The 26,663-nt window shown below is 34.7% G+C and overlaps 1 long non-coding RNA gene across 1 annotated transcript; it reads right to left on the bottom strand.

The window, feature by feature from the left end:
* Nucleotides 1-2,724: 2,724 nt before the first annotated feature.
* LOC113046731 (uncharacterized) lies at nt 2,725-25,466 on the bottom strand. The gene is made up of 3 exons (XR_003276145.1): nt 23,875-25,466; nt 3,441-3,598; nt 2,725-3,357 (listed from the first exon to the last, which is right to left on the bottom strand). It is a non-coding gene; the product is annotated as an uncharacterized LOC113046731 (long non-coding RNA).
* Between the last annotated feature and the right edge of the window lie 1,197 nt (nt 25,467-26,663).

Below are 26,663 nucleotides of genomic sequence, written 5' to 3'. Positions count from 1 at the left end.
CTCCTCCTCCTCCTTAGAAATGCATTATTTATTTCCTGGAGGAAACACATCCTCTTTGTTTCAGTATTCATGAGGCTGTGAAACTTCTTTCAGGTGGTCACGTTACCTGTCCTTCTGTATGTCTTACACTAGAGGGCCAAGAAGACCGTCAAGTGTGTATCGCGGTCTGCTTAAATGTGATATTTCAAGGTCAACTGCATGGATTACTGTCATAGCAAACTGCTAACTGTGCCTTAAAACAGTGCTTTCATATTTGAGGGAAAATGAACTGCCCTTTTTCTTTTAACGCCTCCAGAGCCTTTTCAAGTCATTGTGGAGAGTCAGACGGCTTTTGCCTACAAATTCTCCACAGCATTCGGCTCGAATCCCACAGACAATCATCTGAGGTTTGTTCTTGAGTTTAATAGATGAGCGTGGTCAGATGTTTAAAAACTCTTATCAGCTCGCTACTCAAAGGCCTCTCAGAAGACACAAGCAACGGGGAAGCCCTTTAGATAAGAGCCAGAGGGAGAGACTGCTGCTGGGAGCATGAGGAGGAGGGCAGGCGTTGTAGTTGTGACAGTTTGAGCTCACAACAATGGTGTGGCTTTATTTTGTATCAGCTACTGATCTCGGCTCACAGTGGCCGCCTCGTTCTGAAACTAAAGCTAACAGTGGACTAACTATCCCTAAAGGAGTCCAATATAATGTTATGGGTTCAGTGTAATGTTGAAGTCTACAACCAGCAATTGTTTAATTTCAATGACCAATTTATTTAGATCTATCCTTCGTGCAGTGAGGGTAGTAATATTAAAGTAATAAAAATGTATATTATTGTTTATATTGAAGGGTTAAAAAGTAGACATACAATGTTTTTATAATATATTTCAATATCTGTGAACAGTGTATTCTCTTGAAGCAAAAACTATGAAACATTATATATACATATACAATTATTATTGTATATACAGTATATATATATATATATATATATATATATATATATATATATATATATATATATGTGTGTGTGTGTGTGTGTGTATATCATATATGTAAGGTTTATCTTTATGTGTGTGTGTGTATATATTTAATATATATTTATTTCTTATAACATGTATAATGTTCAGTGTGTGTGTAACATAATGTGTGTGTGTGTGTGTGTGTATATATACACGTGAATGTGTTTGTAAATACTGTATTTAGACAAAATATGTTAACAGATATTAATATATATAATATTAAAACTTATGATACTTAAAAATTTAATTGATAAACAATCATTATGAAATTATAAACAATAATATTTATTATTATTATTATTGTGTGCGTATAAAAACACTTTTTGTAAATATATTTTTATTAAAATTATACTTATGTGTTTTATATATATATATATATATATATATATATATATATATATATATATATATATATATATATCACATTATAAGAAATAATATGTATGTACAGTATATACATATTTCCTAGACTATTTTATAAGAAACATAAAACGTTTGTGTACGTGCAGATTGGTGTTTGTTAATGATATTGATAAATATTACACAGTCTTACCAATTAAATTACCATTTACCATTTCCATTAGTTAATGTAAGTTGACTGCATGAATTAACAATGAATAACTGTATTTTCATTAACATTAACAAAGATGAATAAATACAGTAATAAATGCATTGTTCATTGTTTGTTCATGTTAATGAATGCATTAACTAATGGACCCTTATTCTAAAGTGTTACACTGTGTGTCTCAGGTTTGGCTGCAGGAACGAGTCTGAAACACTGAAGGCAGGGACACAGACATGACGCAGACACAACCGTAGGGAAATGAGAGCGATCCGATTGTCCAGTCAGTTGTTGTGGGTCTGCCAGGTCACATAAACAGAAATCACAGATCATATACACGCGCACAGGCCAAAATACATTGTGTCATCATAAATACTTCAGCGGTGTTTTATAAGGCCCTGACTCAGGGGCTCGCCTCCAGAGCAAATCAATATATGTCAGATTTATACAGAATGCATCATTTGCATAATGTAAAACTTGTGAGATGGGAGTATTTAGGCAGGAAAGGCTGTTGTGAAATTGGCCTGAGCGCAAACCACTGGATGAATGGCCATGCAAACATTCGTCATCCTCCAGCACAAGCCCACACACACACACACACACACACACACACAGCCCACCATGATTTACCTCAGTGTCTGAGGCCACACCATAATGCCACATTGTTCTGCCATTAGCTCCTCAACAGCCTCTAAACTTAATTTCCCTGATTTGTGTCAAAGCGCCGACAAGCTTCACTATCGATTTAAGTGTCACGGGAGGCTTCTCACACCCGTAAGGGACCCATGTGTGTGTGTGTGTGTCAACGTTGTGTAAATATACATGAGATAAGATTGAATAAAAATGGTTATATGTGGTCTTAAGATCTTAAGATATTTCAAGCATTTTGTTAATTATTTTTGAATTATTATGCATGCCCCTTTATGTTCTCATATTAACTGATTGGAAGATTTATACTTAAAATGAATATGCCTCACTGCGGGAGCATTTAAAATGAACATGTAAAGGCAAAAGAGTGATTAAGATGCTCAATGATGACCAATCACAGGACCTAAAATATTTGCTCTCCCTTAAATATATATAGAAAAAAATGTAATGTTAAATCAGGGATGCTGCAAAATGGATATTTATCATTTTTATGCATAATATTATGTTGTGAGGATTTGTGTGTAATATACTCTTTTTTTTTCAATGTACAGTAGTTACAGTATAGTAAACAAATTCAATCGTGACCACAAGAATTATTTCTACGTGACTTGATTGTTAAAAATGACTCCTGTTGATTCTTGAAAAATATTTTGGTCTTTAACTGAGCACGTTTTTACCAAATTAAACACTTTTAAAGTATGGTTATCGTGTGGGAGATAAGAGTTTGAATCTGGCTTGCACACTTTCCTATTTCTCTTAAACCATCTTTTAAATAATGTCCTTTAAATGGATGAGGATGGTGTGATTAATATACAGCACCTACTGTATATATCTGATTAAAAGAAATGTAAGTAAAAGAAGTAATGCTGTTGTAATCCCTAGTGATTAGTGGGAAAATGCATTATGTACAAAATACAATGTTTATATGGCAAGATTAGAGTATAGTTCACATGGTTCACATTCAAGGCTGAAAGCACACTAATGCATAAACCAGGAACAGAGTACGGAAGCAACAACAACAATGGGACATGGTCGCAAGCACTGCTCTCTCGTCTTGACGTGTCTTAATGGTTATACAGGAAGTGAGCTCTTGATGAACCAGTGAAAACAGGACATCCAGTTAACCTCCGTCCAGTAGGGAGGCTCCTGAAAAACACAACAGATGAGGATAACATGACGGGATAATTCAGCCTTTGGGTTGTGTACGTGTGTTGGAAGGAGATACAGACCTGTGTGGCCTGACGCTTTCACCTGTGACCTCAGCTGACCTCTTGACCTCGAGTGGAGCAGTGCAGTGAGGTGGGGTTTAGATGGACCAATGACTCCTACAGTATAGATATCCTCATAGACTGATATCATCAACCACAGCTGTTCATTACGTCCTTCACTGAGAGAGAGAGAGAGAGAAAAAACGGATCATTTCTCTTGCAAACACAGTTTTCTTGCATTATTGGTTTATTGATTCGTATGTAAACCTTTGAACTGGGTTATTACTCTGCTGTACAAAGGCAATGCTAAAATGAATAATAATGGCTTCAGTGTTGTGATTGTAATCTGATCTGTTTAATATTCCTGTGAATCTGATCACAGTTGAATCAAACCTGTTTGTCACAGGACAAACCAAAGTCTAACTTTCCGTTTTATTTGTTCTCCTGAGAAGAGGGTGCTGGGAGAAATGGATGTTGCAATATTTATATTGCATAAAAATATAAACTAAAATTGTTGCTGTTAATAATAATAATAATAATAATAATAGATTAGATAACGATGATTATTTTAAAATGTGTGTAATGTAAAATGTCATAAATGTGTATTTTTCCCGTTTAAACTTCACATGTATTTAGAATTTTAGAAATTAAAATTTGAATTAATTTTATTTAAATAAATAAAAATAATACATTAATTTTGTTACATTTAACCAACAACAGAAACAACAGATTAGATAATGATGATGACATTATTATTATATTTGAAATGTATGTGGTGTAAAGTGTCATAAATGTGTATTTTATTCTTGTTTAAACTTTAACTTTATTTTGAATTTTTAAATAAAATTTGGAATCAAGTCTATTTAAATATATAAATTATAATAAATTATTTAATTTTACATTACATTTAAGCAACAACAACAACAATAATAATAACAGTAGATTAGATGATGATGATGATTATTTTTTTTTATTATGTTAAAATATGTGGTTTAAAATGTCATAAATGTGTATTTTTCCTGTTTAAACTTTACATTTATTTTGAGTTTTAAAATGTAAATAAATTTTTGAGTTCCTAAATAATAAGTTATTTTAAAAAAATTATTCTAAATACTGATCATCATAAATCAAAAAAACTATTTTCTGCTCAGGTTTCTATATCTAAATTACTTTTAATCATCAGTAGAAAAAAAAAAAAGAAAAAAAAAAAAAAGGTTTTTACAATTTAAAAAAACGTGTTATTTTTTATTTTCTATTATTATTATTATTATTATTATTATTATTATTATTATTGATATTCAGCATAAAAAGTATGGAAAACCCCAAGACCTGTTTTTTTTGCAGATGTTGCCACATTTTGCCTTTGCGTTGCAGTATAATAACCTGAGTTTTGATGGTTACTAGTATTTTGTTGTACATACACTACAAACACGCTCGAGTGATTCATGAGGGGTATGTGTTGTTGTGTCCTGAAGTCCTTATCAGGTTCATAGCAAGAATAAGTGGCAGTGCTGGAAAATAGTTTGTTGTGTGTGTAAACAGACGCACAGCAGCAGAACTGGGTCGTTTGATGATAAACTCTGTGTTAGCGTGTAAATCTGTTGCCAGTCTACAGTTTCATTCAGCAGCAAAATTAATGTGTAAATATGCTGGCTCATATCTCGCCGCTGTTACATCACAGCGGGACTTTGGGGGTCTGTTTGTGTGCGTGTGGGGGAGATTTATTCAGCTTGTACTCTGGTGCTTCATTATTGCCGAGCATCCGAGAGCGCTGGATCTCCAAACAATTTATGACAGACACCTTTATTGGCCCCTGTAAAATAAAAGCGAGGAGAAAAAAAAGATTAATCATCTCTCTCTCCATCTATCACTCAGGCCCCGGAACGCCCCATTAAAAAGGGCCATGATTTTACAGCGTTTTAAACGGGCATATGTCTGGTCACCACTGGTATTCAGCTGTGAGGGCAGCTTTAGGACCCTGCTCTCCAGCTCAGCTATCTAAATGAAAGGTTGGCGTTGTTGCAAGCTTTGCCCATCTGGATTTATACCATTGCACATTGTTTAATTGTGCCACTAAATAATGCCAATGTATTATTTAATAGGCTGTTATTGGGTTTTTAATTGGCAGGCCAGGATGCACTTCATTCTCAGAGAGTGCATTAAAAAGCATGGGAATCGGCCCGGTTATCTGCGTTAACTGGTGAGGTGGGTTTTTCGTCGAGGTGTCAGGTGTGTTCATGTGTGTGCGCGCTCAGCAGGGGTTTCAGTTTCCACTGTAATATGGCTATTTGTTTAGACTAGTTTCACTGGTCGTAATGCTGCTGAAATATGGTATGCATTGAAAATATTCATACGAGTGCAATCAGATACAAAGTTTTATGTGAACATGCCTTTCAAGACATCCCTTAAAATGCTTCTAGATAAATAAAATAAAAAATAAATAAATTTGTGTGTGTGTGTGTATTTAAAGTCTCTTCAAATTACCATATGGCACTTTCTTTTTAATTATGTTATATATTTCTAACGCTATAAAAAATAAGTGCATAGGTTACATTCAGCTACCAAGCAAAATACCGCTTAAATGTTTTTTTACATTTCTTTTTTATTAATGTATAATCTACATCAACAGTGATGTTAAACATGACAGATTTGAACTTTTGAAATGTTGCCAGTTTCGTAACATCAGAATCATGGGAGACACTAGCTATGTTTACTTTGAAGTATCACATCAGAAACGAGTGATGGAAACTGAAATTAAACAAAAAAAATGATTTGCAAAAAACTTTTTACACTCACTTGAGATGGTTTTATGACGTGCAAAAAAGTGTTGCGAATAATGGGAGATGGAAGCACATTTACCAAATAAATTCGTCCCATGTGCATCAAAAGTCATGTGACTTGCGCAATGGGACGGCATAATTTGACTAACCAGTGGACCCATCTTGTTGCAGTGCAACTATAATGTTGTCATGCTCGTTCTGAGATGCCTGAGCAAAGTCTGGTGTCAAAGTGTTTCTGTATAATTGCCTCCCAGAACTGTCTTACACGACTACGTTCCCAATCAGCAGGTATCAACCTCTAAAAGTAGATTGTTGTATATGAACATTATTATATTAGGTTGCTTCTCCTACGTTTCTTAGTGATATTTAGTGCCATTTTAAAAGAAAGGGATGATTTGTTAGTTTTGTTTGACTCGTTGAATGGAAACAGTGCTTATTCGCAAATGGCATATGCAAAATTCCAGTTTTGTGCACAAGTTAAATTTGCGACATCGCTACTGGCTGCACCCGAAATTGCAGACTTCCTTACATTATAGGAGGCAGTATGTGACCAGGTTAGTTTGTTCAAACTAAAAGAGTAGGCAAAAAGTCCCTGGATGACCTGCTGTTTCTGGTGAGAATCTTAAATGTGCATCTGATGGATACTTTACTATCCCATGAGGCCACGGGAGAAGATTTGCGAATGGCAGTGAACGCAACTAGTAGTAGGTCACATGACAAAGACAACACGAAGAATGTAGTGCACCAGGGTTTAATTCTGCTGCACACATATTATATAGAACAATCTTTTTTACGGCCGCTAAAAAAACGTACATACTCAGAGTATGCGATTTCATACACAGCCATCGGTTAAGCCTCAGTCAGTAGATGGCGCTATTCTGATTCAACTCAAATGGAGCAATCAGATTAGCACATTAGCCTCATGTTTACCGCAAACATTTCCGCACTGTTTTACAATGCTGTGTGTGCCTTGAATATTTGAAATAAAGTGTTAAAATGGCTTTTTGCAGCACATATTGCAGTCATTATAAGCATGTTTGGATCATACTAAACATAATGATAAAGAGTAATGGCTTACCTTTTTGTCACTAACCTTATTGCTAAATTTGCAGTCAGTATTGTGTGGTTTTAGCATCATAACAAATGTCCTTCATAAATTCAGCAACTGCTTGGAGGTCAGAGTGTTTATTTGATGAATCCCAGTCAATATTAAGTAATGAGTTTTGTGGATATGTTGAATGAAGTGTGGACAACAATTTCAGCGTTTCAGTTCAGTTTTGTAGCGTTGTGTTTCTAAACTACCACTGCTGAATCTTCTGCGCCACGGCAAAAGAGATCGTATTTATGAATCATGAGATTGCTGTGTCTATATAGCATGCAATGCAATAAAAAGACAGTGTACTATGAAATAATGGCATCTTTCTATTGAGCTGTCCTTATGAACTATACTTACAAATGTGCAGCTAGAGTGTAGACCGATCATGAACAAATGACTCTTGTGAAGTGGTACTTTTTAGTGAATCAGACACATAGCAAAATAACTTAATGAGCTGGATTTTATAACAAATAGTTAAAAAGAAAGGAAAATTTCTGCAGAAGTAGCCACTTTGAGACACATCTGCAATGAAAGCAACTAGAGATTACGAAAGCTAGCTTACTTAGACACACAGAAGCGGAGGACAAAGATAATTAGGATGTTCATATTGAAACCCACTCGCACACACAAACACTTACAGTAGACTACTGTATATACAGCGAGTTGTCAGTGAGGTTCACACAAGCACACACAATCCCTGATTAATTAAACCACTCATGCTGGCACACCACTTGATTTGCACACCTACTCAACCCCCTCAACACACACACACACACACACACACACACACACACACACACACGCATACATAGTGTGCTGTCAGCATCTGAGGCTCTGATTTACATAAACCCACTCAGGGGACTAACGGCATCGTCTCTAATTGAGCTTCAAGTCAATCAGAGGCTAGTCAGGGGACGTGAAGTGATTTAACATCACGGTCAGATGCAACCACAGAGTCACACGCTTTAAAATAGCACTTGGTTTGGTTTATCAGCACCGGAGCAAAGGATGGTATCCTCAAAAGGTCAACAACAAATCAGCTTGTTTCATTTAAAAGGGATAAACCAAATAAAAACTTGAGTTTTGTGAGATATAGAGAAAAGGAAAAGAAAATACTTTATTCAGCAGTTTGGAAAATTGGCTCCAATAATGCAATTTGTGACCAAAATATTTTTTTTGTGGCTTATATGTGTGTGTGTCTAGATAAATAGATAGATAGATAGACACACACACATACATAGTCATTATATAATAAATTAATATATTTTTATTATTTAACAGATTTAATATAATCTAATATTTTATCCAATAAAAAGTATTTAATATAGAAAAAAAACCACACAATTTTATTTTAATGTAATTTTGTATTATTTATAAGAGATTTAATATAATTGTATTACATTTTCTTCCATTAAAGTGTATTTAATATAGAAAATATATATTAATTTTATTTAATTTTATTTTATTGTCATTTGTATTATATTTAACAGATTTAATATAATTTTGTAATATTTTATCCAATAAAAAATATATTTAAAATATAGTAAATATACAGTAGTTGTAGTAAATATTTATTTATTTATTTAAATATTTATTTATTTATTTATTTATTAAAAATAATTTTTAAGAGATCTTTGCTGAAACTTTAGATAAGTTTTGCAATGACTTGGGTCTTTTTTCCCCTGTTTGCTCTCCATTAAATATTCTTCCTTTAAATGCTCAGATAAAGCTACATGTGTGTGTGCTTTCGGTCAAACAGCTTTGTCATGATACATGTATGACTTTTTGTAGTTGTAACAAGATGAACTACAGCTACCACATTCAACAAACCTCAGCAGTCTCCCACAGAAGTCTATCTCCCTTGAGACGCTACACAAACCCAATGTGACAGTAAAGTGTGTGTGTGTGTGTGTGTGTGTGTGTGAGACAGACCTCCATGTCTACTACTTTTTAGCTGGGCTGTATAATTCCCCCGTGTGTCTGCACAGCCATTTGATACAATATTTAGACAGTAGGCAGCATATGTCTTTTTGTAACACTAGACACTAAAAATGTGCCCTTTACAACTCTAGTTAAAATTAATGAGCTGGTTAAATGTCTTCAGGTATAAACTGTAAAAGTGTGTGTAAGTGTGTGTGGAGTGAGATGAAGTGGGTGAGAGGGGAGGTATGGAGACAATGGCGTCTCTCTCTGACGTTCCTCTCTCTCCCTTTCGTTCACGGGAGCTCATCTATCCTTCCCGCGGGGGTCACCCGGAGGTCGCCGACATGGAAGGGTAACTGCAAGGTCACGAGCCCGCCTCTCTACCGGGGTACAAATAAACCCTTAGCACTCACAGAGTATGGGCGCTCAAATGTCTGAATCATAAAAAAAAAAAAAAAAAATGCTTTCCATAAAAATAAATCACTTGGAAATCGTTTTCGGCCTGGGCAATTACCATATTTCACTCATAATTGTACAACTCCTATGGTCAGATAATTGTAGGCACTCTCTCAGTCGGGCCGTCTTCCTGTCTGTTATGCTTCCCCTGAACCCTAACGCAGAGTACCGACTCTCTCTACCTCCTCACGCTCATCACTTAGACCAGGTAAACACGCGGCGTTCAATACATACACAATATCTGCGTGTAACATGAACACCGCTGGCGTCGCGATTAGCCCGTCTGGAGACTCGCTGCGCCGCCTGTCCGTCAAATTGCTGCGGGGTCCCACTCTGAGGAGCGCAATTGATTTAAGAGAGCCCTCTAGGTCCAGTGTGCATTTTCATCAAAACAGCAGAATCGATGCTAAGCAGATTTAGATCTTCCTCGCTGGCTATATTTCAGCTAGCGCCCTCACTAATGCTGACGTGTCCGAGGCGGCCATTATTACCCGCCATTAGCATTACTGTCGCCGCTGTTACAAATTCAGCTGTTCCACCCAATTTAAATTCAGCTGAAGGAAGTGTGTGTGTGTGTGTGTGTGTGTGAGAGAGAAGCAGTGGGGAGGTAGTCAGGTTTGGACGGGGAAGACAGAGGTATGTGAGCTTCACAAGAGGAAGCGTGAGGGATGACTGCATTAGCATACTGTGGGCTAATGCGGCGGCGGTCCTCGCCCTCAACAACTGGATATTTTGAGTTGCTGTGATGTTGTAAATTGGCTTTTCTGTAGGCTGAATTCATTTGAAATATTCACTTTTTTGTTGGGTGACACACAGAGTTACAAATTTGTGTCTAATGTCTGGAAGTTTGGCCACTACTGGCATTCAAAGAAGAAAACACACACACACACACACACACACACACACACATAATTATATATATATAAAACTTTTGAACACGATGAAGTTGGCCAAATTTGTCTTATTTTGTTGAAATATAATTTTTTTCCATTTAGTTCTGCCCTTCGTAAGCAACAGAAGATACTTGTATGTTTCCGGGTACACAAATTAAGTACAATTTACCTTGATCTTCAAATTCCAGCTCTTAATGCATCTTGTTTCCTTCTGGAGCATCAGTGAACGTTTGAATCTTTTTAAATAGTTGTGTTTGAGTCCCTCAAATGTCCTCAGTCTGAAAAGATGCATCTCAAAATCATACAGTCACTGCTGGAAAGGGTTCAAATATGCAAAGATGCTGGAAAACTGAAGAATCTGCAGGACCTTAAAGATTTTTCTGAAGAACGCTGCTCAGTTTAACTGTTCAGAACAAACAAGGGACTCATGCACAACCATCACAAAACAGAAAGACAGCCGAGGATCATCAGGTAACAGAACACATTATTTTAAGAACCAAGGGTTCCCAAACTTTTGTGGGGGTTATTTTAATAATTTCAGCAATTCTTTTGTCTTGTGGAATATCTTAATATCTTTTATGTACAATATCTTACTCAGGACAGTACTAAATAAAAAAATAACATGCATTTAGTATGATCTCTCTTATTTTTTGAAAATTACTCATATTTTCACAGATTCTGCAAAGGGTGCCCAAACTTTCGAACCCCACTGTATATATGTATATATATATATATATATATATATATATATATATATATATATATATATATATATATATATATATATATATATATGTATATATATATATACATTTATGTATATTTATTTATTTATTTAAAACATATTTACATTTTTATTTTGGTATTAATTAATATTTTCCTAGTCATTCCTAAATTCACTTGTAACATTTAAAGTCATTGACTTTAATGTTTGTCCTAAACTATTTATAATAACAATATTGTATAGAATTAGAAGTAGCGAATTTTAAGATTGGCCACAGCATGGACATATTCACTGGTATTGCTCAGGATTTTTATATCAGTGCATCTCTATTTCTATAAAACACTGAGGATCACAAGCAATTTCCAGAGCTTTCAAAACATGCCATTTTAATTTATCATGATTTGCTATTGTCAGGATTCATCCATACATACAGACATAAATTTAAACGAACAATATGATTCATAACGCTTTTACCCTACTTCAAGAACATGATGTATACATTTTTTTTTGTAATTTTACAGGAGTAGCACTAACTGTAGGAACTACGATATTTTATATTTATATCTGAAACTAAGTTTAACGGTTATTTTTGTTAGGGTTTTCTACAAAGATCTAATATTGAGGCTGGAAAAAATGACTTTCAAGGGATGTTTATCTCTAGAAATGAGCGCTTTTGTGATGGTGCTCATGAGATATTATAAAGAGGAAAGTTATATTGGCTGAGATATTACATGCAATCTGTTACTTATATGTGACTTGCAAAGTTGTGACATACGGCTACTTTTTTTCTTTCCAAAGTAAAACATTTGAGCTATTTAAGAACGTGTTAAGTGCGGGGTAATATATGCTTACATCTAAGTTGTCTTTAAATGCAATTCAATAGAATCCATTGATGCAACTCTCAGAAAGAATAAGAACAGTACATTTAAATTAAATTAAATATCCACTATGTAAAAATGTGTGTATATATAATTATGTATATATTTATTTCACATGCACATAAGTATTTTACTGTGGTACAATAACTTTACATTTATGCATGCAATTACATTTCTGGTCACTTTTCCTCTAGTGTGACTCACAGGAAGATGCATATGTGATATAGCAAGACGTTACTCTGTTAGTAGGTAAAATGCTCTGTAGTGATAAACGTATTATTTGTGTTTTTGAAATGTATTGACCAACCAGAATCCAGAACCTTTCCGTTTTTATAATTTGTCTTATTTGATAAAAGAGCAATAAATGTTCACAGGTTGCATGTGCTCTATTGCTTTGACAGTGAAAAAAAATCCTATTCATGCTCTGAAACTGAAATATGGTGCATTCGTGTGCATGTACAGTATGTGTGTACACAGGATGTGATTTACAGTTCAGGAGAGGATATGGAAACCCCCCTCCTTCATACTAGCCTCTTTGTACCCTCATTTTTACAGATCAAATCTGATCCCCTCCTTCACTCCCACTTAAGCTTTTTCATCCTTGATCCCTGAGCCTCCTCCTTATCTCTTTATACCATTCCTTCTCTCCTGTTTTCACTCTCCCTTCACTTTTTTAATTTCAAACCCAGCCCTGGGGTTAGTACTCTTATCTTTCTCTATCCGTCTTCCAGCAGCCTTTAGTTGGCTAGTTGTCGTCTCACAGGAAGTGTGAGGCAGGGCCGTGACCCCTGGATGAACTCTGCTGGTGAGGTGAAACAGAAGGCCGTGGGGGGGGGGGGGGTTGCCAGGTTGCTCGTTAGGGACATGTGATCCGGCTGATGGGGCCACCACACACACATCTCTCCTCATTAATGGAGGTGGCTGCTCTCTCTCACACACACAAACAAACACACACATGGAACACTGTATAGAGAGGATCGGGCACATATTCGGGTGAGAAGAGGGAAGTGATTCGTAGATGGCATAAGATTTGTATAACAAAAAAGAGAGGATGTGCAAGGAGCTAAACGAAAGTGAAAAATAAAGAGCTGCAATCCAGAAACATCCCTTCTGAACATTTAAACGTATGCATGTGGCACAAGCTCAATTAAATATATGTCATAGTAGTAGTAGTATATTTTAGTATAATGTATCAGTACTGCTACTGTTTTAAAGTTAATGTATTTATTTATATTCAATTTAAATCCTAAAGTAAATTCCGTATGTATTTAATTTATTTTTATAAAAAAATGTATTTACTATCATTGATTATTTTGTTTATTCTCTTTATTATAAATAATAATAAGAATAATATAACTATTATAAATTGTTATAAAATATAATAATTTTATATTCACTATCATTCATTATTTAGTTTATTCTCTTTTTATTATCAGTATTAAACAATAGTAATATAACTATTATAAATTATGCTATAACATATAACAATTATATATTTTATATCATATATAACTTTTTTAAAAGGAATTTATTTATTTTAATTCATTATCATAGTTAGTACTGATCTTGTTGTTGATGTTATAATTAATAATAACTATTGTTTTATTTATCATTTTATGTTTTTGGTAAAATTATTATTATGTTTTTTTTTTAATGATTAATAGCAACGATAATATTTTCCATGCTTAAATGTGAAATCAGACAAAACCATTACATCTGAAAGTTTTACAGTCTTTAATATTTTATCATAGTCAAAGTTTTAATCAGCAGTTATTTGATAACCTTGTTATTACTATAGTTTATGTTATTATGAAAGGTAATAATAACGATAAAATAGCTACAACAAAACAACAACAACAACAATAATAATGATGATGATGATTATTATTATTATTATTATCTATTTATTTTGTTTACAATTTGTTACGATGTATTATTTTAATGTATCATAATTACTGTTGTTACATTTACGTTTAATCATTTAGCAGACACTTTTATCTGAAGCGACTTACAGATGAGAATGTTAAATCACAACACAGTTAACATGAAAGTTTTATCATCTGTGTGATATTTCTGCCTTTTTTTTTTTCTTTGAGGAATAAAAAACCCTACATTACAATTATATGATAAATCATGACTTTAGTGTATGACGTAAAGATAATTTCCAGAAGTGAGTAATTGTATTAATGGTACAAAAACCCATTTTTTTGCAGTCTGAAATAATCAAGTTAATATACTTTGTATGTAGCATTAAATTGGTGCCTTTGAAAATGACCATACTGTATGTAACAGATCTTAATGGGGAAATTGAATTCATTAGGAAGGGTGTCCCCAGGATGCAGCCATGAGGAATTGTGGGATGTCAAAAAAGGACATTAGGCTCTTCTAATGGAAACAGAAAACCAAATCATTCCACACTCTGAGTTTAAATGAAGTGTCCATGTAATCAGATTGAAGGAGAGGTCACTTGGTGTCCCCTCTCCGAGCCTGATCGATAATTATACAGCTCTACAGGAGAATACAGACGGCCCTGGTTTTCAGTTACAAAAGTCGTTTGGAGAAACAGCAGTGAACTGAAACATTTCTGCTTTAGAAAAGTTAGAGAGCCTCTGAAATTCTGTGTCTATTTCACACACACAAACAACACGAATCAATTTATCATAAACACATAAAACCTGCCTTATTTTGTATTTGAGCCAGTATTTCACCAGTGGCTTTTACAGAAGTCAGGGTTTTCCTACGGAATGTACCTACTGTATGTGTGATGAAATGACGTGTAATACTACGCTGCGAATGTGCTGAACGTGTGTAAACGGTTCATACGTGTTCGAGTAGGATCTGTACACACGTTCCCAAACTGTATTTTAGCGAGACATGAGAAACGGGGGGCGGAGAATGTGAAAGAAAGAGAATTGGAGTTTAGCCAAGCTTGCTACGTTTGACCGGGACGCTGAAAAGAATTTACGACCTGGCGGATTGGGTGTCGCTTGGTAGAGTAAGTGTGTGTGTGTGTGTGTGTGTGTGTGTAAGAGAAAAGGCTCCCCTCTGACCATGCTCGGCACTGGGCCGAGAGCTCCCTAAATCTCTGCCTACAGATTTATGGTCACCCCATTCACACGAGTAACCAGAAACACAATCACTATCACAATCACCATCAGCCTTCACACACACACACAGACACACACAGAGCAGCCAGCTGATGCTGAGCTCGCCTCAGCTGAATCAACTATTCAGGAGGAATTAAAAAAGCACACACAGACACACTAAATCACTCCGACTTGCACACACACTCGCGCCATGTGTGGTTGGGAGAGAGAATCAGGAACGCATGAAAAGAGGATAAGGACTGAAACGGAGCATTTCTATCCAAATTACTGCGTGTTATTTATTGCAGCAATTACTCTCAGACGTCTGTGTGCCTCTTCATTTGAAACGATTGTAAAAATATATCAATAGCGGCTCAAAGAGCACAGGCAGTCTCTCTGAGATCAGCTGCTGAACAGACATCACACACCTGGCTCAAGAGTCGGCCCACGTAGCACTGGTCTTTGAGAGGCAGGGTTTCTTTATTCCTTTGTTTTTTACTGTGTTTTTACCATGTGACACTGTGTACTGTACAGGCATTTAAATGATTAGGATGTGACATGATATCCTTTAATATGATATCCCCCCATACCTCACAAAGGATTCAAAAAATCAATTAGGCAGGGAAAGTTGTTATACAAAGGCTAAGACAGACATATCCACATATTTTCACATACAAAAGTGCATATAGGCTATACACACATTAATCAGCAGAGTGGGAGATAGTTATGGCCTGTGCTGATATTTGGTATTAGGTATTTTTTGGTATTGGTATTTGGTATCAATATTTTTCTGAAACTGTATAAACATATCCCAAATGTTATGGTAGTCCTTTAGTTTGCCCTTTATACTGTAGGTTGTTCTTTCCAGTACAATATAATGTCCCAGATCTTTCAACCAGTGGTCGATGGATGGACCTTCTATGTTCTTCCAGTAGAATGCTATCAAACGTCTCGCAGTAACTAAACAAATGTCTATCATTTTAGTGTGGTAACCTGAAATACACCCAAAGCACACATTTCAGGGGTATCTGGAACTGGTTTTGAAATAATTGAGGAAATTAGTGTTATGTTTAGTGTTATTTTTGCCAGAACGTCTTGGTCACCTCACATTCCCAGATACAGTGAAAGAATGTTCCCTTATGTTTTTGGCATTTAAAATGTATATCTGGGATTGTTTTTCAGGTGTTACATCAGTACACATTACCCAGTTGGATTGGATCAGTTTAAATCTAGTATTAATTGGCAAATGCTGGGCTTTAACACATATCTGGATCCATTCTGAATGCGAAAGGTCAAATTGTAAATCTATATCACAAGCAACTGTCTTGGAACCTGAGGATTCTTTAGAGCTGTTAACAAATTTGCAATGAAACAATTATATTTCAATTTGTACTAATATCCTCATGAAACATAAGCTAGATATATTTATCATAAGTAGAACAACATCTAGTTCTGTTTGTTCATCTATTTGTATTTCAAAAAGTGTGTCATTGGGAATCCACATTTTTCCTTGAGGTCTTTAAAGGACATTAATGTATCTCCCTCAAATAAGCCACCAATCTTCCGTATACCTTTTAATGCCCTCTGTTTAAAGCCAAAGTCATTTTTCGCTGGTCTGAAGACCCTGTTTCCCCAAATAGGGGAAAAGTAGGAAAGATTTGGGACCTCTTCCAGTGCATCATTCCACACCAATAAGGTCCTTTTAACTAAAGGATGTTTTAGTATTCTTTTTCAAATTTGTATACAAATCTGAGGACAATTTCAGGCCCATATCCATATCTTTTATGAATGTTGATTCTAACTCTACCCAGGGTATCTAAAATTACATTAAATGGAATTGTTAAAATATTAGTTGTTAAATTCCTGTTTACTAGTTTATAAAAAATTATTTTTAGTATTACACTTAAATATTAAGTGTATTAGATAATTGCAAAAATAATGTTAATATAGAGAAAATAAGCATGCACAATTAAATGCAAAAAAATTGGCTAATATTAATGAATTAGATAATGTTTAATATCGCCAGATATCCAATATAATATTGATCCAATGAGTATTCGTGCATCCTTGCATTCACATCTTTTAAAGTATTTTTTTTTTAAGTAGCATTTGTAAATCCAATGTGAAATTTTTGCCATCCTAAGCCAACTATATTTTTATTATACAGCCAAATTATATAGCCACTAAACAATATTTTATAGTATTTCTACTACATTCACATTGCATTTAGTCATTTAGACTTACAAATGAGGACAATAGAAGCAAACAACTAACAAAAGAGCAACGATATGTAAGTACAAATGACAAGTCTCTGTATGCTTTTAATAATAGCTAATATTTGAATAAGTGTGGCTGTAAAGGTGACGTTGTCCACAGGGAATGCTTTTGGTGCAAAATGACCCAGTTTGAGGTCAGAAGTCAGAAGTCAGGCAGCTGTACTTCCTTTTGCTGGACAATGTCACACGTCTTTCCAGATCCTCTAATTGGCTCCCTACCGAGAACTGCCTCTCTCTCTCTGTATCTCTCTCTCTCTCTCTCTCGCTCACTCACACCTCTCCTGAACTCTGGGAAAACAGCCACTAGCCGACTGACTCAAAATGGCTGAAGGGAAAAGACAACAGCACAGCAACGAGATACAAACTCTCCTTCCCCCATCTCTCTTTCAATACGTGATCGTAAATTCCTCTTTCCTTTCTTTGCCTTCCTTTCTCTTGTGTGCGTTTTTTTTTTGTCACACACACAAACACACACATGCAAACTTGCAGACATATCCTATACTCTTTCACATCCCAATTCTAATCAGTTAACCCTCCTGACAAACATTTTGTTTGCATTTTTAGATTACTAAAACATTTGATATTCTTTTAAGATGTTTTTCTTTTTACAAACATTGTCACAAGGCGATTTGGTATGCATTCATTCTTTAAAAAGCCACAGATTCATGTCTGAAAATGAATATGTGAGTGCATATATTTAGACCACACTGTGCTGTGATTTTCACATACAGTGCACTCGTTTTAAGCAGTATCTACTATATAGCAAATCTCCACTAATTAATTGTTATATCGTCAAAAAATATTTACTACGGTATTTTCGCTCACCAAATTTTTGATATTATAAATATAGTATACTCTACATTATCTGCATACATAAAGTATAATCACATAAAGCAGTCTATACTATATAGCAAGTCTTGGCCGTTATTGTTTGTATATTGAAAAATGTGAACTGTATTATTGCATATCTCTATGAAAAGTTGTATATATAGTATATTTTACCCAATTTTATCTGCATACATACTGTAAACTTTTGCAAAGCACTATATATTATATAGCAAATCTCAATTGCTTGACATTATTTCATCACAAAATATAACTATATTATCGCCTAACTCTTTATATAAAGTTGTATATTTAAGTCCAACCTTATGTATGTATATATATATATATATATATTAATAGGAGAGAATTATTGGTCATCCAATCTTTTACATTTTTACATTGCTACAAGTGTGACTGCATCATATAATAATTGCTGTTAATAATGTTCATCGTCTGGCTGACTACGTCTGGTATTAATTTTTATGAAAAATCCTGTCATACATGCACAAACTGACAGTCACCACTTATAAGCTACTACTAAATATTGTAGAAACGTAATTTTCTGTAAAGTTGCTTTGTAACAATTTGTATCGTAAAAAGCACTTTACAAATAAACTTGAATTGAATTTCATATATATATATATATATATATATATATATATATATATATATATATATATATATATATATATATATATATATATATATATATATGTGAATATATCAAATCTCAACTGCTTGATTATATTGTAGTAGAATGTAGACTGTATTATTGCAAAGTATATCCAACTTGATCTGCTTGCATAAAGTATACTCATGTAAAGCAATATAAGCTATATAGCCAATCTAAACTGACTTTTTAGTTGCACATTGTAACTATATTTTCATCCGTTTGGATATATAATTGTTTATCATTTTTTTCATCACAAATTATAACTATTATTGCCCAGCTCTTTATATAAAGTTGGATGTACAAGTATGCCCAACTTTATCCTAATACATAAAGTATAGGGAGAAAAGTAATTCATATATATAATCTCAACTGCCTGATTTTATTCTGTCGCAAAATGTAACTATATTATTGCAGAGCTCTACTCTGCTAAATGCAACTATAATGCATGACATATAATGCAACATTATTATTTTATGCAAAGCGGCATTAAGTGTATTTTTTTTTAAACATACATACTGTACGGTTACATTCAACTTTAATCAACCAATATTTGAAGATGATTCAATGGTATAACTGAATGATGTAAAGACCTGGACAGACAACCGCTTTCTTTAACATATCAAGTAAACCATTGTCATAGTTCATCCTTTTCACCTTGACACTCTCTTGTGTTTATTGGTGGTTGAAGCTAAAAATAAACAGTTTTTACAGACTGTGCAAACGGTGATAATAGTGCATTACAATTCCAGCGGTGCCCTTGAAATCCCCTGTCCTCAAACAGGTAGTGTTGATGTTTTTATAGCTAAAGAGGGTTAGCTTCATTATCTTTGTCTTGTTTCAGAACAGGCCATTCTAAAATGGAATATTACAGCATGTCGAATCACACTAAATCTTTTCTTTACATTTATTTTTAACAGTTTATGCCCAAATCCCTCATCTGGGTTCAGGGGTTTAAAGATGTGGGGATGTATTTACACTCTGGGAACACTCTGGATGCATTGTAATTTATGCGTGTGGAGACGTTTTATTCCTCTTTGGATTTTGAAAGGGCCTTTGTGGAAACTATGGCACGGGGAAATTAGCCGTGTGTGAAAAGAGAGCCTGATTTTCCATAGTTTAAATAAAAAAAAAAAATAAAAAAAATTGTGAAATCAGCCTTAAATTACCAAGTGTGTGGAAACTCATTTGGCCGGGAACGGTTTTGGGCAGAGTCCGATGCTGAAAGGCAAGAGTGGAAAGTTTTTCTAGGCGAAGCGTAATTAGCAAGCCAAGACACAAACATTTCATCACGCTGCGCTGTTTCTTCTCCTCTGTCTGCCTGACTGACTCACTCACTCTCTCATTTACACCGACACATGCTTTCCGTCCATTTTAAGAACACACCCAGAACCCAAAAGGAAAGTGCACCGCTTAATCTGCCTGTCTTTCTCTCGCACTTACTCCCTAGATGGTCATGAAGATGAAACGCCCAGCTCTCGAAGCTTCATAATAGCATGTCATTTGGAGTCTGACACTGTTTGGCTAAGCCACTGTGTTAACCACTCTCTAACTTTGAATAACAAAGGGCGATGGGATAAAGTACACGTCAGTTGGACACGTCAGTGTCTGCGCAGTATTAAATATTGGGAATTGTTATGTATACGTATGCGTCGTTGTGATTCTTCTTCTCAGGAAAAATTTGGAAACAGTGCTTTTTATTTAATAGCCATCTCTCACATCTGAGAAAAGCGTGCGAGGGAGAAATGGAAGTGCTGTAATGTGTTTCACGCATAGCAAAATTGTGACCACAGAAGCTGAAATACACAAATAAGGGAACGCTTATTTGGGCAAATTGTATGTTCAATGTGTTAATGAGATTATTATAGAAACAAATCGCCTGTAAAAAAAGCAATGGATGGGTTGGGATGCGATGCGATGAATCTCGGGTATCCGTGATGACTTCATGTGTCTGCGTGGAAACAGTGTGAGCTTCTGCTGATGGCTTCATCACAGCTAATGCACGTATGAGACTTCCTCCTTCCTCTCGAGCAACTCGATGAAGAGCAAGGTGAAATATATGATGCACGAGAGAGGAAAATCAGCTTTGACGAAGTGAGATGAGAAGCTCACAGCTGGGGTGAAAGACTCATGAAAAATACTCGTAAACAGACGTGAGCAGAACCATAAAGCGCCAAGATGCCGGTGGCTGTAGCTCAACGTAGACTAGCACAGATGTTGACCCCCCCCCCCCCCCATCATAGGTGGGTAATTAGACCCAAATCACCACACTCTCAGGTGGAATCGCATCATTTCAAGGGGAGATGGCGGGGGGCTAACTGAATCATCCCATTTAATATGACCACAGTGCCTCTCTTTGTTTGCCTCCTTTTCTGTCTTTTATTTGTAGAGACTTGTGACAGAAGCTGAGCTTGTTAAAGTTATTGTCTGCGTGCAGGTGGAGGTTTGTTTGTCGCTGAGGGGTGTGGCTGATGTGCTTTTGATTTAACTTCATGTAAACTGAATTAGAAATGTGGACATCAAATGTTGAAAAGGAAACCATCGTTACTGTACAGTTTAGAAACAAACAAATAGCAGTCAAAACAGCTGGAAAAACACATGTACAAATGCAAATGTGCCACAGCTTCAGAACTTAAGTGTATATGGTAATAATATAAGTATAATAAATAGTATTATATATATATATATATATATATATATATATATATATATATATATATATATATATATATATATATATATATATATATATATATATATATATATATATATATATATATATATATAATCACTATTTATTATACTCATTGTGTGTATGTATATATGTACAGGTGTATCATGTTTTATTATATAGGTATATCGATTATATATACAGAGAGAGGTATATATATGTACATACACACATCATGGAATCTGTATGTGTGTGAGTGTGTGTGTGTGTGTGTGTATACACCTTCTCACACACACACACACACACACACCGAGAGAGAGAGAGATAAAGTAGATGATAGATACACATCATAAATAACGATTATGATACATGTGATTTTATGATTTTCAGGAGGTCAGAATTATTGGCACACTTGGTAAATATGATCACATCTAAATCTGCATTGTTAATCCATTTGATCTATTATTTAAACATTTCTCAAAACTCTAGCCTTTCATTGGAGAATAAGAATTAAAAATGGGGGAAATTTTACAGAACGTGTACTAACATGTACTTATAGTGTACTTACAGTGTATTTATCTAAGAAAGTTCTGGTAACACAAGATAACTACATGGGGTAGGGTTAGGTTTAGGGGTAGGTTCAGGGTTAGTACCTAGTTATTACATAGTTATTGTAATTACTATAATAAGTACATAGTATGTACATGAGGAACAGGACTGTAAAATAAAGTGCTACCAATGTTTTTTCTCTAATACACATCGGACACAAATAACGGTACCCTTTTATTCAATGCTTTTTTTAATCCTCAATTTGGCAAAGTAACAGCTCTGAGATTTCTCCTGTGATGCCTGATGAGGTTAGAGAACACCTGACAAGAGATCAGAGACCGTTCCTTCATCCAGAATCACTCCAGCAGCTCCATGTTGGTGCTTCTCCTCTTCAGTTCACCACACTCATTTTCTGTAGAGTTCAGTTTTTTTTTTTTTTGATGAGTCTGGTTGGAAGATCCAAAAAGATTTTTAAGAGAGTCTTTTATTTATCTGTTGGTATTTGATAGAATCAAAGATGCCCTGTATCTGAACAAGATGTTCAGGACCTCCAGCAGAAATATAGGCCCACAACATCAAAAATACAGCTGTATATTTCATTGCACACATGGGGTAATTTTTATCCCTGTATGCACCAAACCCTTCTCATCTGACCATAGAAGCCAGGCCCATTTGAAGTCCCAGTTGTGTCTGACAACTGAATATACTGGAGTTTGTTTTTTGGTGAAAGCATTTTTTTTTTCTTGATTTGTTTCTTGAAGCCCTCCCAGACAAAATGTAGGTGATGTAGGTGCTGTTTGATCATTTTTTAAAGGTTTTCTGACCCTGAAACTCTGCAATTCTGTTTCTTGGAGAGTCTTTAACCACTCAAACTCTCCTTCTCACCGTGAATTAGGACGATACAGACACACGTCCTCTTCCAGCAGATTCATTACATTTTCTGTTGATTGTAATGTTTTAACTATGCCCTGATGGTGCAAATGGACATTTTCACTGCTCTAACTCTTTCCTTAAAGTCACTTTCTAATTTGTGAAGCTCAATCATCTTTTGATGCACAAATAAGATGATTAGCAATGCAGATTTATTTTCACAGCCTTCTTTGATCATATTTACCAAGGTTGCCAATAATTCTGACCTCTTGTATATATTATTTTTACATTTCAGAGATCTATATTAAGTCTCGTATATCATACAACTATGATAAATGCATTACCATATGTAAATCTGATAGATATTTAGACATTTCTATATGTATAAAGACTTTGAATGATAAATGTCATAAAATCATATTGTCATATTTATGTTATTTATACATTTATTTAGATATTTCTATTTGTATTGTTTTATAAATAGAATGATTATAATAAAACAAATCAAATATATTATTCATCATATCATATTATAGACATTTACAATATTATGATACAATGTATCATATAATATAAATGTGTGTAATATGACTTTATTTGTGTGTTAAGACAAGCAGTTAAGCACAAAAAGCTGAAACACTTGGATATACTGTATATGGTCCCGTGAACACTCTCTTGTGCATGATACACAGTCTGTTCCTGAAGTCTGGAATATGTGTTTACATTAGCGAGAATCCACCCTAATGGGCCATCCATACCTTAAATGTGATCTCAGTTGAAGATTGTTGCTCTCCATGGTACCATGCATCAAGCTAACCCAGTAAAATACTGTCAGTCATTGAGCCCAGCTCGTATCAGCTCTAATGCCGTTCAGAGAGGCCAGCATTCACAATGTGCAGTGAATGTCCACGCTCTGTGCTCCGACGCTTTCCAAAGGCTTCACAAAAGGGTGCAGGCCTTATATCCTTGATTCAGTTCGGCTCTGACTCCAGAAAGTTGTACCTCGGAAATAAGCCAAAAGTAATCTCAGATCTCAAAGACGACTCAGTTCTTGGTGGAACAGGAGCATTTATTCGTTTTTACACAGCTTTTCAGTAACATTTAGTTTATACAGAGGGATTGAAGTCTTTGCCTGCAGAATATTTTACCGTTCATTGATGGTGCTAATACCAGTTAAGTTACGTTGGAGGAAAAAGATCTATCACTTGCCCATACCTGCCTGGAGTCTGAGGAAACACCCCCCAAATTCAGCTTGCTTTCTCACTGTCAACATTATAAATCACAAGACTGTTTGACTTCTGCATTACTGAACTTTGTGAAAGAACAAGCGCCATACACGGTGACTTACAGAGATGTTTATATATAAACAATAAAGAGAAATGTGTTTTAGAAAGATGGTCGGCGTCTTTGACTACCTTGTCTTCTTTAAACTTTGTATGTAAGAAGAGGGGGAAAAATTACAAGTTTAGTGTAAAACAGAGTAAATTGTTATAGTGATGTGCACATTTAATACAAATACTTTTTGAGGAAGCAATTTTAATATTCACTTTAAGTATCATGATATTTTTTTTATTACATTATTTTCATGTATTAAAATCAATAAGATACTGTTATCGAAAAACAGAAAAATTCATATTATATATAGCTATATATAATATATTTTTAAATGTTTCTACAAATAAGGAAAACATTTCTGACTTATGTGATCGCATATTAACTCTTACATGAGCAGTGAAGGTTAAAAAATAACATCTGAATGCATATAATGCAATGTGTAGATATGTAGCAATATTAATTATGAATTTGGAGACACATAGGCTTCACTAATCAGCAGGCCATAAACCCCAAACCTAAATGAGAGAGGATCAGTAAAGATTTCCTGTGTCAAGAAACAAACGACACTATTGCTATTCATAAATGATCTCCATCACCAACAGGATTATATCGCCAAATTAAATAAACAGACCTCCCCAGTTATAGAGTTTAGCTGAGTCAGTCCGTTGTTGATGTCCGTGAAGGCGAGCTATATGATGACAGACCACACTTACCAAACAACCGAGGCACTTTGCTCCTCCGGTGAAACGCGAGCTCCGATCGATCGATGCCTCTTCTCTTCTCTTCTCTTCTCTTCTCTTCTCTTCTCTTCTCTTCTCTTCTCTTCTCTTCTCTTCTCTTCTCTTCTCTTCTCTTCTCTTCTCTTCTCTTCTCTTCTCTTCTCTTCTCTTCTCTCCGGGAAGGCGAGCGCAGCACACTCGTGGAGTGCAGAAAGTTTTTCAGCAGTCGCTCGACGACACTTTCTCGGTAAGGAGGAACAAGTCCTTGACATCAGTGCCCCTCATCCGCGGTCGAGCCCCCCTCCTCACGGAAATCACGACTTCTCTTCAGCTCTCTGGCCTTCGCTTCCCTGTCTCTGTTTATGTTGGACACTGGTAAATCAGCAGGTTTAGGACATTTACTGATATTCTACTAGCCTACTTCGTTTCTTTTTCTATGTTAAAAAATAAAATAATCAGACAAAGATTGATTGATAGGCTACATATAAGGATATTTTAATCATGCACAAGATTTATTTCTACGCTACTTGATTTCCACTGATGCCGTTTTAGTATTTTTCCAAACGTATTAAGGGTCTTAATGACAAGTGCAAGCTTTTTAGAAAATTAGTTTTAATATTCATGTCGAACACTTTTTGAAACAACAACAACAACAACAACAACAACAACAACAACAACAAAAAACGTTTGATCATTTGCTTTAATAAAAAGAGAAAACTCTAAAAATGTAAAGTGTTGTAAACGTGTAGAAGTTACTAAGCTATTTTTCTTATGCCACTTTCCCAGTTTAGGTCAAATGTTTTCTTAAAAGTCACGAAGGTCTGAAGGTGTCTTCTCTGCTTTATTGGTTTCTTGTCACATGACAACAAAATTAACTATTAACTATTGTTTTCAAATTAGCTAATATATATATATATATATATATATATATATATATATATATATATATATATATATATATATATATATATATAAAGTGATCCACTTATTTTTTATTATATATTTTTGTATTTATTTTGTATTTTTTTGCCAAACTACTTAAGCTTTTTTTTTTACAGTCTGTCAAATGTTACACCTAGCTATGTTTTTACTTTAAGCCCAACGAAATACATATTTTTAATTAACAACATTTTAAACAAACATAACAATTTTGTAAGAAACATAGCTATGTATTTTTTTTTTTTTTTACTGTAAATTACTGCTTACTTGACTGATCCAATATACAAGAATATACTTTGAGAGAATAAAACATTATGAATAATGAAAAGCATTTTGCTTCTTTTAGCAGATGATTGATTTGAACGGAAGATACTGACCTCGAATCAATTCTCATCTAGATATGTAAATAAAATGCATGATCATTTCGGAAAATTGTTTTTATCATCCTGTGTGTGACTTTGGATCAACGTCAAACAGGCAATAATGGTATTTATATTTGCGCGTGAATTTAAATGAACATGTTCGGCAGTTAGCAGAATGACAAGTGTAAATTC

The sequence above is a fragment of the Carassius auratus genome, chromosome 28 (assembly GCF_003368295.1).
Source record: "Carassius auratus strain Wakin chromosome 28, ASM336829v1, whole genome shotgun sequence".
Lineage (NCBI taxonomy): Eukaryota > Metazoa > Chordata > Actinopteri > Cypriniformes > Cyprinidae > Carassius > Carassius auratus.
The sequence above is the reverse complement of the archived record's forward strand: the minus strand, read 5'-3'. Positions and strand labels throughout refer to the sequence as shown.